Below are 17482 nucleotides of genomic sequence, written 5' to 3'. Positions count from 1 at the left end.
GAGAGAGGTTCAAGAGGGAGGGGATATATGTATACTTATAGCTGATTCACTTTGTTGTACAACAGAAACTAATACAACATTGTAAAGCAATTATATTCCAATAATAAAGACACATTAAAAAAAAATTGAACCACAACAAAAAAAAAGGATCGCTACTGATTCCATGAACATCAACAGAGTAATAGCAGAATGTTATGAACAACTCTATATCCAAAACTTTGATAACTTAAATGAAATGGACCAATTCTTTAAGAGACACTCCCTACTAAAACTTACACAAGGAGAAACAGATTATCTGGATAAGCTTATACTTATTACATAAATTTAATCAAGAATTAATAACCTTCCAAAAAAGAAAGCATCAGGCCTAGATGGTTTCACTGGTGAATTCTACCAAACGTTTAAAGGAAAAATGATGCTAATTGTCTACAATCTCTTCCTGAAAATAAAGCTAAGGGAATACTTCCTAACTCATTCTATGAGGCCAGCATTAATAAAACCAGCTAAGAACAAAATGAGATCAAGACATTATAAGAAAGGAGAGCTACAGACTACTATCTTTCATTTATATAGATACAAAAATCCTTAATAAAAGGTTAGCAAATCAATCCAACAATATATAAAAAAATTATATATCATGACTAAGTGGGGTTTATTACAGGTATTTAAGACTGCTTCAAGATTTAAAAATCAATTAATGTAATCCATCACATCTAAGGGCTAAAGAAGAAAAATCATACGATCTTAACAACAGATGCAAAAAAAAAAAAGCATTTGGCAAAATCCAACACCCATTCATAAAAAAAATCATTAAGTTGAGACTTAATCAACTTGATAAAGAACTTCTATAAAACAAAACAAAACCCCTACAGCTAGCATTATATGTCATGGTGGAAAACTGGATGCTTTCTGAAATCATTCCGTAGCTTATTATGAAGAAGCCAGGTAGGTAGAAGACATCCAGGGAAGATCACCTTCCCTATAGTATCTTCAGGGGCTTCCTTACAAAACAGAAGACCTACTGGTTTTACCTTTTCTTATTTCATCACTACTTAGAGCAGGATCAAGGGCCCCTCAAATAAATTATTCCCTTCCCTTATTCCCCTAGCCATTTCTTGGGACCCTCCAAGCAGTAATCCCTTCTTCCATGATCTTTTTACCTACCTGTGATATTACACACTGTTGGGCTGTACTTCCCAGTCTTACAAGCCTTGTAGTTGCCCAGCCATGAGACAGAAGAAAGAGCCCAGAGACAGCAACAGAGACAAAGACAGCAGTGGTTTAATGGACAGGGAATCTTACAAGTCCGAAGCAAAGCCCTGGAGCAACATGCCACCATGTACGGCGGACCGTGGGCAAGACTAGGCAGCCACCCTTGCTATTCAGGGGGGAAGGAGGCTACAATTTATAGGGGGAATCGACATCAGCTTGGCTCATCAGTTACCAGGGAAACCAGTGGCTGGGGCGGGGGGCAGGCACGTAGGTAGTTACTAATTAAGCCCTATGATTAAGAGGATTGGATAGTCATGTGAGTAGGGTATAAGTGAAGTAGGGACTGGCTGAGCAGGGGATGTACAGGGAGCAGGAGAACAGCCATCTTGAGTGGCCTGGCCATGCACACACCCACTCCTTCCAAACCTTCCGCCTTCGAAGTCCACACCTTCCAAGATACCCTCCTTAACAGTTTCCCCATTTAACTTATCTTCATTCCCAAGATATAATCAGATTCTGCACTTTCCCTAGATGAAAACATAATCAGCCTGATCAAATTTGAGTAAAAACAACTCATAAATAGGACGTCTGTTCCTCCTTCCCTAACCCTGCCTCACACAGTGCAGCATTTTAGAGCCTGTATTAATTGATGAAGATGATGACATAGCAGCACAGTGAGAACAATTCTGTTCTGTTGAAGCTTTTCTGGTTCTGCCCTGACACTCACTGTTGACCGACTACCAGCTTGTGATCCCATCTTTAACTGGGAGCAAGAAAGTACAACCATTCAACTATTCAGAATATAAAAATCTCTACCACTGAATGGTACCTCATATGGTCAGGGGGAAGTCATGTGCCACCTCACAGTTTACTCAGAGCCACTTGGAGTTAATAATGTATTACTCATAGCCAAAATATTACCTGCAAATGGCATCTCTGTCTTTACAGTCTGTTGCTTTTTCTCCCTTTTATATATTCTGTTGCTTTTTAAAAATGCAAATCCAGAGTAGTGTAACGGATGATGCTACAAATCTTAGGTTTTTAGTCATTTGTTTAGATGTGAGTTTCAAAACCATGGCTGTCTAGACAGTGGAAACTGGCTAAGCACAGGGAGTTTCCAATTTCCATAAATGTGAACTGATGGAAAGAGTCAGCTGAGGAAGCCATCCTGAAAGGATGATGTTGTTGGAACCCCAAGGAGAAGAAGAGTCAGTATGAAGAAGTTAGCTTTAGATGGTTCATATAGAGGAGCTTCTTAAACGTACCTCCAATATACATTCCACATAATAACAGATAAATGACAGGAGAAGTAAAACAGAACCACAGCAATGACGGCAATCTATGCAGTAAAGAAGACACTGCAGAGATAATGGATGGTTGTAAAAGTTGCACACTTTATGGCTCTTGGGGTTGCCATACATTGTGGTCCATAACAATCATACCTCCTAGAGTTGTGCAGTGCACAACTTGTGCAACCATAAGCCTGAAAACATTCTGATGCTAAATGTATATAATAGCAAATGCATGCCACAAAGAGCACAGATTTTATGTCTGAAGTTAAAAGCTTTAATTGGGTTTGTTTAAGAGCAGACTTCGATAAGCTGGACTTCATCAAAACTAAAACTTTTGTTGCATCAAAGACACTAAGAGAACAAAAAGACAAGCTACAGACTGGGAGAAAATGTTTGCGAATCATATACACAGCAAAGGTCTCATATCCAGAATACCACACATTTAAGTACGTGAAAAGACGCTCAACATCATTAGGCTTTAGGGAAATGCAAATTAAAACCACAATGAAGGGGGCTTCCCTGGTGGCGCGGTGGTTGAGAGTCCGCCTGCCGATGCAGGGGACACGGGTTTGTGCCCCGGTCCGGGAAGATCCCACATGCCACGGAGCGGCTGGGCCAGTGAGCCATGGCAGCTGAGCCTGCGCGTCTGGAGGCTGTGCTCCGCAACGGGAGAGGCCACAACAGTGAGAGGCCCGCGTATCGCAAAAACAATAACAACAACAAATAAAAAAACCACAATGAGGTATTGCTACACACCCATTAAAATGATTTTTTAAAAGACAATACCAAATACTTGAAAGGAGGCGGAGCAATTGCAATGCTCACGCATCACTAGTAAAAATGCGAAATGGTACATCCACCTTGCAAAATAGTTTGGCAGCTTCTTATAAAGCTCAACAGACACTTGTCCAATGACCCGTTAATCCTACACCTATGTGTTTTTTCTAGAGACGTGAAATTTATATTCATATAAAAACCTGTACATAAATGTATATAGTAGTTCTATTCATAACTGACAAAAACTGGGAACAACACAAATATCCTTTAGGAGGTGAATGATTAAACAAACTCTGCTATATCTCCACAATGGAATACTACTTGGAAAAAACGAGAACGAACTATTGATATGTGAATAACATGGATATATCTCAAACGCATTATGCTAAATGAAGGAAACCTGAAGATTTAAATACAATAAGGCTCCACTTCTCTGATATTCTAGAAAAGGCAAAGCTACGGGGATGAAGACGAGTGGTTGTCAGGGCTTAGAGGTGGGGGAGGGGTGACTACAACCTGAGGGGTTTCTTGGGGGAGGGGAGATGGAACTATTCTACATTATGATGGGGGGTGATTTACATGACTCTCCACATTTGTTAAGGCTCATAGCACTATACACCAAAAGCTGTTCTTTTTACAGTCTGTGAATTAAACAACAAAAAGCATTTTTTAAAATTTAGTTACTTATTTGTTTATCTTTGGGTGCTTTGGGTCTTTGTTGGTGTGCACGGACTTTCTCTAGCTGCCTCATTGCGGTGCGCAGACTTATTGCAGTGGCTTCCCTTGTTGCGGAGCACAGGCTCTAGAACGCAGGCTCAGTAGCTGTGGTGCATGGGCTTAGTTGCTCTGCAGCATGGAGGATCTTCCAGGACCAGGCTTCGAATCTGGGTCCCCTGCATTGGCAGGCGGATTCTTAACCACTGCACCACCAGGGAAGTCCAACAAAAAGCATTTTTAAAAAACCCCAAATCTGTCCTCATCTCTCCATCTCCTCCCCCCACTCTAATCCCTATCACTTTCCCCTCTCCTGGACAATTGTAGTGACTCCTGACTAGCTTTCCTCCCAATTACAATCTTTAAATATATTCTTAAAATTAATTAATTATGAGATATTTCTATTATACAAAACCTTAGTAAAAAAATCAGTCAGATCTAAATAGCTCTTCTCCCTTTAGACTGGGCATGTACACCACTCCCTATGGTATCCCCAACACTGAGACCCAATGTGAAAATTAAAATAAGCCTCCATAAGATTATGTATTTGTAGCATGTTACATATACCATCGTATAACGAAAAAAAGAAAAGTTTGATTATAGTGCTGGAAATAGTGGGATTTTTTTCTCATACCCAATCCATTGTGCTTATTTGTGGTTCATTTCCGGGTCTCCTGCCCTAACCACTATGCACACTGCCTCTAGCAGGTGCTAACCTAATCCTAGTTGAATTGAATTTCTAGCTGTTTCAACTCAGTAGCTTCTTTGGCCTGTTGCCTCTGTCCTGTGGACCTGGAGGGAAAGTAAGTGAAAGAATTAACACGCTAGGCCTGGCATGACAATACTAATGCCTGGCAAAGAGCCACAACCTCCCAGAGATAGTGCCTATTAGACAATTAATTGGCTATTTAAGAAACATGAGCCAGAAAACAGAAGAAACAATGGGACGTTAAACTTCCTAATGGGATGCTAAAAAAAAATGCACTGGAGTTAAAAATCGGAAAAACAAATAGAACGAAAGAATTTTATCCCCAATGTCACTGCAGATGTTTCTGGATTGACCACATGAACCTGAGGAGAATGATTTCAAACCAAAAAATGTTAAATATGCACTGGGTATAATTTAGCATTATGTTAGGTATAATCAAAGCTGCAGAAAACTACTTTTATGTGGAAACAATTAGTATGCCATAGTTACTCAGAGGGGCCACATTTATTGCTAGTAACTGATGCTCAGGTGGTACTGATCCTTCGATCACCCAAACCTAATTAAGGGTCTTAAAAAAAGGAGGCAGGAACCCACACAGGGAGACAGAGATGGCTAAACAGATGGTGTGGCTCAAGGGCTCAGTGAAAGGGGAGGCCTTCATTGCAAAGTGAACAATTAGCCTGAAAGTTCAGGCATGAACACAAGGCTTCTGGGCGCCTGGCATGAGCGCTGGGGACTATTAGGGAGCAAGGACATGAAGTGGCACTTCCTGTGTGCCAGGCACACTACCTGATAGACGCCTCCCAATCACCCCCGTGTGCACAAGGAGGAAGTGAGGCTTAAGGGGACTTTGGAACCTGCTCAAGGTCACACACCTAAGAAAGTCCCAGAGATGGCCTTTAGACCCAGCCCACGATCTTAGCCATGACATGCTGTCTCATGTACGCAGACTCAGCTTTGGTGACGCTTTTGCCATCTCTGATGATAATCAGTGTCACAAGTCCTAGTTTTGGCCTATGTTCAGAAATGTTCTACCTGCAACCCTCTCTCTACCCCCAACTGCAATTCACTTGTTTCCAGATCTCTGGTGTCTGAGCTGGAATAATATGAAAAACAAATTGAAAAATAAATAAATGGTTAACATATGAATATGTTATCCCTTGATCTTAGCAATATATTTACAAGTATCAGAAATTCAATATTGTAATAGAAGACATAGCTCTAATTTCACAATGGAGGCCAAACTCTTTGTTTGTTTGTTTGTTGGGGGGTACGTGTTTTTCTTTAGTCATTCATCCTTACCCCGTAAAGAGGTGCCGGATTTCTATGTGTCTAGGTTGGCTGGTATGTTTCCTTTAGGTTGCAATAAACAGAGCAGTGGGTATTTATTGTAAGGGTGGAAGCGGAAGTAAAAACCACAGGATTCTCAGCCACTGGACTGACTCGACTACAGAGGAAAAGAGGAACCACGGCAGAGGCAGGCCTTGCAGGCTCTGCAGGGTAGCTCAGAAACTGACAGACGGGTGACTGAGTACCCCTCCTTCAGAGGCCGGCTTCTCTCAGTCTCTGCTTCTACTTCCTTTACCTTCACTATCACTTTTCCCTACACTGTGTCTGCTCACTCAAAACTTATGCTTGTAGAATTGTAGAGACATACGGAAAACATCCAAGGTAAAAAATGAAATGAAACCACCATTCCGGCATATCTTTCAATAATATATACATTACTATATACACACATGTATGTACATACATTTTATATATATACATATATGTATATTTTAAAATTAAAAAAAAAAAAGAACCTCAACATTCCTTCAGATCATACACAAAAAATAACTGAAAATATATCATAGACCTACAGTGAAAAAATAAAACTATAAAATTTCTACATAAAACAGAAAATCATTGTGACTTTGGGACAGGCAAAGACTTCCTAGATGGGTCACAGAAAACATAAGCCATATTCATTGGTTGTAACAAATAAATCATATGAACGTTTATAAGAGGGAAAGCTGGGTGTGGGGTTTATGGGAGCTCTCTGTGCTGTTTTTGCAATTTTTTGTATAAATCTAAAACTATTCTAAACAAAAAATGTATTATAAAAAAGCATGGAACATAAAATTTAAAACAGCTAAGTTGATAAATTTAAAACTTTTGTTCTTTAAAAGACATTATTATGAAAATGAAAAGATAAGTTATAAACTGGTAAAAATATTTTCAAATCACATATCTGACAAAGGAATTGTATACAGCATATATAAAGAACTCTCAAAACTCAATAATAAGGAAACAACTAATTTTAAAAGATTTAAATAGATTTAAAAGATTTAAATTTTACTAGGGAAGATACATGGATGGCTTATAAGTACACGAAAAGATGCTTGACATTAGTCACTAGGAATATGAGAAACCATTGCACACGTATTAGAACAGCTGAAATTTTTTAATGGGCAATACCATGAGCTTCGAGGATTCAAAGGAATTGGACTTCTCATTGCTGGTAGGAATGCAAGATGGTACAGACACTTTGAAAAAGACATTGGCAATTTCTTAAGCATACACTCATCACACAACCCAGTAACCCTTCTAAAATGTTTACCCAAGAGAAGTAAAAACATTACGTCCCGTACACAAATCATCCATAATCATCAGAAACTGGAAACAATCCAAATGTCTATGGACTGGTGAATGAACAAACTGTGATGCATCCATACCCTGTAATGTTGCTCCACAATAAAAGGAGTGAAGCACTGATGTACACAACATAAATGCGTCTCAGACGTGAAAGCAGCAGATGCAAAAGGCAACACACTGGGTGAATCCATTTAGCTGACTTTCTGGAAAATGCAAAACTATAGTTTGCAGGGACTGGGAGTAGAGGGAGAGGACCGACTACCAAGGGGCAAGAGAAACTTCTTGGGGTAGAAGAGTCTATATCTTGACTGTGGTGGTTATCACACGACCACATACATTTGTCAAAACTAATCAAAATATAGACCTGAGGGCTTCCCTGGTGGTGCAGTGGTTGAGAGTTCACCTGCCGATGCAGGGGACACGAGTTCGCGCCCCGGTCCTGAAAGATCCCACATGCCGCGGAGCGGCTGGGCCCATGAGCCATGGCCGCTGAGCCTGCGCGTCCGGAGCCTGTGCTCCTCAATGGGAGAGGCCACAACAGTGAGAGGCCCGTGTACCGAAAAAAAAAAAAAAAAAAAAAATTTCACTGCGTGGGTGTGTTGTAACTCAATTACCATCCCATTATTGGACATCATTTATTTCCAATTTTCTTACATATATTTCTTACACAAGCATCTCTGTACACCAATTTCATCTGTCATCTCTGATTATGGCATTAGGACAAAATCCTAGACGTGCAATTACTGAGCCAAAGGGTGTAAGCAAGCAGTTTAAGGTTCTGGATATTTACTGCCAATTTGCTCTCCAGAAAAGGTAAACACAGCTTACATGCGCCGATCATCATAACAGTGGGTCTAAAATAGAAATCTTAAATACATCTGTTTTTTCTGAATACGGAACAATCATACAGGAAAAGACTTATTCAAAGTATTTTAAGGAGGCAGCACCCTAACTCTCAGATCTAGAACACCAAGCTAAAATGTGAGAAAAAGGTCTATGGGATAGTGAGACAATGCACAAATCTACAGAAGAGGATTTTCTGTGAAATTTCCAGGGGCCCTTTATGATCAAAGAACTCTTGAATAATATTTTTTCTCAAGAAGAGAGATTCGTTTTTCCGTCTATAACAATACTTTGCATAATGAAGAACTAGCACAATAATGCATTAGAACCCGATTTACACTTAAATTTTCAACAGCAATAGTTTATCTCAACTGTTACCCCTCTCCTTTCAACCATCAGGAGTAAGAATGTCGGAGTTTTCATAATCGTGTTTCAATGTAAAAAACCCTCTATTCCACAATAGAATCCTAGGCTCACAATATTCTTTCAGGTGCTGGTCACTATAATCAAGGCATATTTTATGCAAATCGATGACTATTCTTTACCAAAGAAACAGAAAACTCCTATTAATTTTCTGACGTTAGCTCTGCTGTAACTAAGATAAACGCATTGCTCATCTAACTAACGTTTTAACTAAAAAGTGACCAAAATAGAAGAACTAAGCCTGGACAGCATTAAATTCAATATCAAAATGTCTTCATGGTGAATAAATAAAATTTCGGAACCTCAGCCATACGATCCTGGAGTTCTGATCATTTTCCATCACTGACTTGAAAGATGAAGAATGTCTGCCTGAATAGCTCCACCTGAAACCCTCTTTCCTGAATTATTCAAGCAGGCGTGAATTTTGATGGTACAGAATTCATGTAGAACTTGCATCATGAAACTTCAGAATAGAAAGAACCCTGATTTGCCCAAAGCCTCATAGTGGGTTGGTAGCTGTGCTGTGAACTCAGCGTCTAAACCTTGTACTCTCGTACTCACCCCACTCCACTTTGCTCTCTGTCCCACGTTGGCTGGCGTAACTCACTTGACTGTACATTTCAGATGTCTCCGGCCAGAATGTTCGACCTGTGAAACGAATCAAAAATCACACCAATAAAGGTTCCATTCCAAACCATCTTTAACATTCCATTACATCTTCCAGGATTCAGAGGAGACCAAAGCCGACTTCTAACATCAAAGAAACATATTTAGAAGGAATTGCTGTAAACAATGAACATCAATTCCTAGATCCAGTGTTATTTATTATTGTTATTATTATTATTACTTAGGACTTACTTCTTTTTAAGAAAAATGCTCTATAATTTGAAACATTTGAAAATGACTTGAATGGGAATCAGAATAAATGTCACATCCCTCCACTGTGAGCCTCTTCCCCTCCCTCAGACACACACATGCACACACACATTTCCCATTGTGTGTGCACTGAAACGTAATGAAAAAGGGGAGACTAAGATCCAGATCTCAAAAAAGCTCTAAATTTATACTGACAAATAGTTTTCAGAGCTTTGCTAACCAAGTCGTATACAGTGCTTTGAAAATCTAAAGGGCTATAACTTTCTAAAGCAGAATTTCTCAAAATATGATCTGACCCTTCCACCCCTTCCCCCCATCAGAACCATAAAGTGCTCGGATTCTAAGGTCCTACTCCTATATTGTTAGGAAATCTACCACTTATTGGTAAGATACCCAAAACTAGGACAAGGATTCCACTCTGCAAAGGATGCACAAACCCCACTTTCTTTATCACAAAATTTATGTTAGTTTGGTAAATGGATGAAGGTGACAAAAACACATCAGCCCTTGGGAAGCAGTGAATCCCCTAAGCGCTTGAAATTTATCCTGCCCCTTTCTAAGGAAGAGCACAGACACTGTTCTATGGCCTCCCAAAACCAGGTGCTTCTGTCAGAACTAACCCTGCTACCCTGGCTAAACACAAAGGTTTACCAGTGAGATGGTCTATATTCATATATGCTAGACTCACTTACTAATCAGATTCTCACCACTGATGGGGCTGGGAGGTGAGAAAAATGGAGAGCAGACAAACCCACGTGGCCAAGGACTGGATGGAGTCCAAGCTAACTGTTGCTGCTGCCTCATCTTAAGTTACCGCAGCTGAGGCTACACCTCGGTCCACCATTGCTCTGTAATGATGTTAAAGTAGTTGTATGATGATAAGAATTAAATAAAACGAAATCTGGTAACTTAGCGTAAGTTAGGAAACATCAACAAGAAGACAGAGTAAAATCCTTTGTTTTCATTTGAATCGATAATGATAATAGATACAAAAGTTGCAGTGCCTCCTGGGAGGCAAGGTTCTTGTCAACAGAAGCACAAAGTCAATCCACCCACAGGAGCACCATCAGAGGATCCATCCTGAAAGAATACTGAACCACATGGATCTTTAACAGGGATTTGAAAAGGCTAGACCGACTGATTTCTCCAAAACCAAAAGGCTTGGAGTCTAGAATTCCTCTAAGTTTGCTTGATGCATTGATAAGGAAAAGGAGGCTGTGGAGGAATTTTGGTGAAGCCACATACCCTGGAAATATCACAGACAGTTTGTGACTTGGAGAAGAAGAAAAGGAATGACGTTCAATGACATCAACCGTTCCACCTCATAGATCTGTTGTGAGCCTGAAATGCTCATCTGTGTAAAGTACTTTGAAGAGGGCTAGTGATCAGTAGAAAAAGATATTATCAGTATTAATGATTGCTGACGTTTCTTACAGTGTTTTAAAGTAGGTTATAAAGAAATCGGCAGCTCTGCCATTCCATGCAGCTTGCTTTCGATGACACTACTGACTTAAAGGAGTGCAGCCTGCACCCTGCTTTGGGAGCAAATCTCTCTCTTTGTTTAAGCCACTGGTGGCAAGCTTTCTGTTACTTACAGCTGAATGCGTTCCTAACTGATATATTGTCAATACCACTGAAATATAGTTTCATATTTTATTGGCACAGATAACATTAATGATGCAGGCCTTATGAAAGGTGAAATTATTAAGAACAAAATTGAACAGATGACATTTGAGAAAAGATGCCAGAAAAGTTTCGTAAAAGAAGTAGAGTCTTGGAGAATCCCAGTATCCTGCAATATAAGCATACCCTCATAAAGCAAAGTAAACTGTAGGACCTACAGGTTCTCTTTTTTACTACATAACTGGAAGTTGAAGAGTGTTTTACTCCTGAATCTCAGCAGAAGCCCAACACAGAGAAGTGTTCTCTTCAAAGAATGGAGACAATACAGTGAAAGAGTGCTTTGGACCCACAAACTACTATAATCAGTAAGAAGACTGAGACAACTGTGCAGCGGCAAACACAGGCTATCTTTCATAAAAAAGGAAGAATGACTCAAAGCATGAAATCAAGAGTCCACAGGGTGGAACTGGAGGCATGGAAAAGTATTCCCAGGCTTTGCATCCCAATGAAGGAACAGCCAAGCTGCGTCCACCTGAATTTCAGAATTGCAATGGACCAGTGACCCTTGTGTACCTCCTTGTTTCCTACTTTTTGAAGAGCAGTGTCTATTCTGATTATCCTATGCCTGTCCAACCATGGAGTGTCGATTGTACCTTTAAGTCACAGGTATTCGAATTGAGGGGAAGTGTACTCAAGAACCTGTGCTTAAGAAACCGCATCTGAGGCGCTTCATCCACACCTGGACCTAATTTAGATGAAACATCCTGGACGTTGAGCTGATGTTATAAAGGGCTGGGACTTTGAGGAGGGATTCTCAGTTTGGGGTGAGGATATTTTGTATGTGAGATGAATGCAAATAATTTGACCCCAGAGGGCAGACCATGTTGGCTTAAAATATGTTCATAAATTCTTTTTTGGGACCTCCAAAAGTGGAGCCTAGTTCCCCTTGCCTTGAGTGTGATTTGGACTTAGTGAATCATTTCAAAAGAATAAAATAAGATAAAAGTGACCATATGAGTCACAAACACTATAGAAAGTAGATATGGTAGTACTAACAGTGTTATAGTCTGAGGTCATTTAGGGGAAGGGGCAATGAGTCATCAAAATCTAGAATTCTAAACCTGTCAAAACTGTCAATTAAGTGTGAGAGCAGAATAAAGATATTTTCAGAGATGCAAAGCCTCAGAATATCTGATCTATTCACTCTTTATTAGGAAGTCATCTGAGGATGTACTCCCACAAAACAAGGAGAAGAGAAATAAAGAAAGAAGATAACTAACAATAGCTAGCATTTACTGAGTGTTTATGTTGTGCCAGGCACTGTGCTGTGTGTGTTTTTCATGTATTATTACATTTAACCACACAACAATCCTATGAAGTATATACTATTGCTATTATTATCTTACAGAATAGAAGGCTGAGTTATAAAGGGGCCAAATAAGTTACCTAAGTTATTGGTAAGTTGTAGAACTAAGATGGCTAAGAACTAAGTCTGGCTCCAGAGCCCATGATCTTAAATACCCCCTATCTTCCCAGATAGCTATGTTACCATGAAACTGTGGAACCAAATCAGGACAGCAGCAAAGGAAAACCTCAGGATGAAAGCTATAAAGCAGGACTGTTGAGTCGTCAGTATAATAAACTGGGGCAGGAGAAGAGAAGGATTCAATGAGACAACTCTAGGAGAAAAAGAAGATGACCTCATAGATGGCATGATTTGGGAACATTAAAATAGTGCAAGAAAACAAAGAGCAGTTAGAAAATCAACAAATATCCAGAAGATGGACAATCCCTCGAGCCCTTCCTTTCCAACCAGGGCCTGGCAGGATGGTTCCGCAAAGAAGGGTGGCGAGAGGAAGAAGGGCCGGTCCGCCATCAACGAGTTGGTGACCAGAGAATAAACTGTCAACGTTCACAAGCACATCCATGGAGTGCGTTTCGAGAAGCATGCCCCTCGGACGCTCTGAGAAATCCAGAAATTTGCCATGAAGGAGATGGGAACTCCAGATGTACACATTGATACCAGGCTCAACAAAGCTGTCTGGGCCAAAGGAATGAGGAATGTCCCATACCATATCCATGAGTGGCTGTCCAGAAAACGTAATGAAGATTCACCAAACAAGTTCTATATCTTTGTTACCTATGTACCTGTCACCACTTTAAAAAATCTACAGACAGCTAATGTGGATGAGAACTAATTGCTGATTGTTGAATAAAGTTATAGAACTGCCTTCACATCTTAATCTTCCTTTTCTAGTTGCAGCTAAAGTCTTGTATATCTTTAAGCAGTTCCCAACTACAGGGTCATTTGGAGAGCATTTCCTAAGTACTATGCTTGGGCCCCTTCTCCCCAGTCCCTGGAGTTTTTGAATATTTGGACAGGGTCTAGGCAGGTGTTCTAAGGTGGTTTTGAAGTGCAACCTGGATTGACAATGACTATTTAGGTAGTTGGGACATTGTGGGTATAATGCTAATGTTTTTAAATGCAGGTTTTGTTGATTCTAAGATACACATTTTTCCAGAAACTGGCATGTAGAACTTAATTGACATTTTTCACATTTTAACAAACTAAAATGATACACTTGATAGTTCTAGATTTAATGAAATATGTACAGTTCCTTTTTAGCTCACTTATTTGTAGTGGCCCCATGAGGTGTTTTTAGTCCTGGTTTGTGTGGCGCTAAAGCTCAAGGGTAACTGTTTTTAAAGGTTACTAACAAAATCTGCTTATTTCAACCTGAAAGCAAGGTGTTGCAGCGATTATGTCTCATTAGTGTTTATACCACTGACGTGAATTAAATGCCATAAAGCAGTCCCCTTTTGAAGCCCTACTGATGACGGTAGTGGGGTTGGGGGCCACCTGGAGTGTAATGTACACTGTGAACATGGGGGGTGGGGGAGCATCTCCAGGTTATCCATTCCCTGGCACAGTCCAGACCTTAGACACTGAAACAGACCAAGTCAATACAAAAATTTCTTATTAAAAAAACCTGGAGACCAAAAACAAAAAATGTCCATAAGATGGTCTTAGTCTGAATGATCCAACCAAAATGTGGCATGGTTTAAAGCACTGATGGAGTACAGAGAAAAAGAATCCATTTCGCCTTGATACTAGGGATATCTTCATTCAAGAGGTCCAAGTGCTGCAAAGAAGGATCAGTAATTCTAAGATTTGAATACTATTTACATAGTCATAAGAACATAAACCATTTTTTGGTTTTCAATTTTTAGAATCAAACTTTTCACAATTTTAAAAGGACTCAATTGCAGGGAAGAATAAAAATGTTAACAGCAATGCCAAAATAAAAGTACAAAGCTGATAGTAGGTGGAAGAGAAAAAATGCAGAAAGGATAAGGGAGACATTCATCTTACAATGGAAGTGAAAATTGATGAAACAAGCAAAAGAGACAAGTATCTAGTTTAAAACTACATAATGTGATGGATAATTTTATGTTTCAACTTGGGTGGGCCACAGGGTGCCCAGATATTTGGTTAAACATTATTTCCAGTATGTCTGTGATGATGTTTCTGGATAAGATTAACATTTGTTTTTTTTTGTTGTTGTTGTTGTTGTACACGGGCCTCTCACCGTTATGGCCTCTCCCGTTGCGGAGCACAGGCTCCGGACGCGCAGGCTCAGCGGCCATGGCTCACGGGCCCAGCCGCTCCGCGGCATGTGGGATCTTCCCAGACCGGGGCACGAACCCGTGTCCCCTGCATCGGCAGGCGGACTCTCAACCACTGCACCGCCAGGGAAGCCCAAGATTAACATTTGAATCAGTAGACTGAGTAAAGCAGATTGCCCTCCCAAATGTCAGAGGCAATCTAATCTGTTGAAAGCTTGAGCAGACTAAAAGACTGAGTAAGAAAGAATTCACCCTCTTTGCCTGACTGTCTTCAAGGTACCGGTCTTCTCCTGCCTTCAGACTCAGACTTGAAATGGAACTTACACCATCAGCTCTCCTGCTTCTCCTGGGTCTGGACTTCTCAGCTTTCATAATCATGTGAGCCAGTTCCTACTGATACTGTTTCTTTGTAGAACCCTGACTAATACACTTATACACTTCATCCATTATGCCTTTTTGCCCTCAGATCCGGTTTCTGCATTTCTCCTACAAACTACATTTCCCAGGTTCTTTGCCAGCTGGCTTCCAGAGTGGTTTGACCAACAGTAGATTGACTGCAGAAAGGAAGGGAGGTATAAGCCCAGATTCTATCTCCTTTCTGGACAGTCCCTTCTCCTGTGATCCCTGCTCCTACTAGGCACAGTTCTGTGTTTCTCTAGCCCTGGCATAGAAACACTTTCTGATGATACTAATTCCTGATCATCATCATTTTTTTTGGCTCCTGGGATCTCCCATCACCTATGTAACTATTTAAAATACCTATAGTGAATAATTTTCTGGCTGGGCCCTGACTGAAACAGTAATAAAGATAGGAATTCAGCAATATAAGTATACTTGGAGGAGAGCAGAGAGAAGAAAGGTGGTATAAGGGAACTATATCTCATCTTCATATAGCAAGTCAGTAGATGGTACCTAAAACTGATAAATCAATAAAGAGTGTTACAGTATATTATCTAGAATTATGAAGATAACAAACAAAAGAATAAAAACCTGAAACAGTTCAAACTCTTGCTTCAAACTATTGAGTCAGTAAAAGACCTGTGGTTGCCAAGGACTCAGGGGAGAAAGAGAGAGATGAATAGATGGAATATAGGGGATTTCATGGCAGTGAAACGACTTTATGGCAATGGTGAATGCATGGCATTATATATTTGTAAAACTTATAAAACTCTACAAAACAAAAAATAAACTCTAAGATAAACTATGAACTTTAGTAGTATCAATATTGGCTCATCAACTGTAACAAATGCACCACACTAATGCAAGATGTTAATAACAGGGGAAACTGTGTGTGTGTGTGTGTGTGTGTGTGTGTGTGTGTGTGTGTGTGTGGTGGCAGGGATGGGGAGGTACATGGAAACTGTCTGTACTTTCCAGTCAATTTTTCTGTAAACCTAAATCTGTTTTTAAAAATAAACTCCATCAGTGAAAAAAAAAAGAAGGGAGGGAGGGTAGGAGGGAGGGTGGAAGCTATCTAAAAGACATGAAGGAAACTTAAATACACATTTCAAACTGAAAGAAGGCAATCTGACAAAACTATGTACTTTATTATTCCAATTACATGACATTCTGAAAAAGGCAAAACTATAGAAACAGTAAAAAAAAAAACAAACAAAAAAAAACAGTGGTTGCCAAGTGTTGAGGGGGAGAGAGGAAGTTATGCCTAGGTGGAGCACAGTGCCTTTTTAGGGCAGTGAAACTATTCTGTATGATACTGTAAAGGTGGATACATGACATTATGCATTTGTCAAAACATATGAAACTGTGCAACAGAAAAAGTGAACCCTAGTGTTAGTTAATAATAAAATGTCAGTAATGACTCATCCAGTCCTAGCCACAGCAATAAGACAAGAAAAAGAAATAGAAGGACCCCAAATTGGAAAGAAAGAAGTAAAACTATCACTGTTTGCAGATGACATAATACTATAATTAGAAAATCCTAAAGACAACACCAGTAAACTACTAGAGCTCATCAATGAATCTGGCAAAATTGCAGGATACAAAATTAATATACAGAAATCTGTTGCATTTCTATATACTAACAACAAACTATCAGAAAGAGAAATTAAGAAAACAATCCAATTTACAATCGCATCAAGAAGAATAAAATACCTAGGAATAAATCTAATTAAGGAGGCAAAACACCTGTACTCAGAAAACTATAAGACATTGATTAAAGAAACTGAAGATGGCACAGATGGAAAGCTCTACTGTGTTCAAGGATTGGAAGGATTAAAATTGTTAAAATGACCATACTACCCAAAGCAATCTACAGATTCAAAGAAACCCCTATCAAAATACCAATGGCATTTTTCACAGAACTAGAACAAATAATTCTAAAGTTTGTATGGAAACACAAAAGACTCTGAATAGTCAAAACAATCTAGAGAAAGAAGAACAAAGCTGGAGGTATTGTGCTCCCTGATTGCAAACGATACTACAATGCTACAGTAATCAAATGGTATGGTATTGGCGTAAAAAAAAAAAAAAAAAAAACCTGACACATAGATCTATGGAACAAAATGGAGAGCCCAGAAATGTACCCACACTTAAATAGGCAAGTAATCTATGACAAAGGAGGCAAGAAAATACAATGAGGGAAAGGCAGCTTCTTTAATAAATGTCACTGGGAAAACTGGACAGCTACATGAAAAGAATCAAACTGGACTGGTTTCTCACACCATATACAAAAATAAATTCAAATAGTTTAAAGACTTAAATGTAAGACCTGAAACCATAAAATTTATAG

The 17482-nt window shown here is 39.5% G+C and overlaps 1 pseudogene; it reads left to right on the top strand.

Moving 5' to 3' along the window:
- Nucleotides 1-13304, top strand: part of LOC136127880 (large ribosomal subunit protein eL31-like) — a 29884-nt pseudogene extending 16580 nt beyond the window's left edge.
- The last annotated feature ends 4178 nt before the right edge of the window (nt 13305-17482 follow it).

This window comes from Phocoena phocoena, chromosome 9 (assembly GCF_963924675.1).
Source record: "Phocoena phocoena chromosome 9, mPhoPho1.1, whole genome shotgun sequence".
Lineage (NCBI taxonomy): Eukaryota > Metazoa > Chordata > Mammalia > Artiodactyla > Phocoenidae > Phocoena > Phocoena phocoena.
Note: the sequence above shows the minus strand (reverse complement) of the source record. Positions and strands in the feature narration are given on the sequence as shown.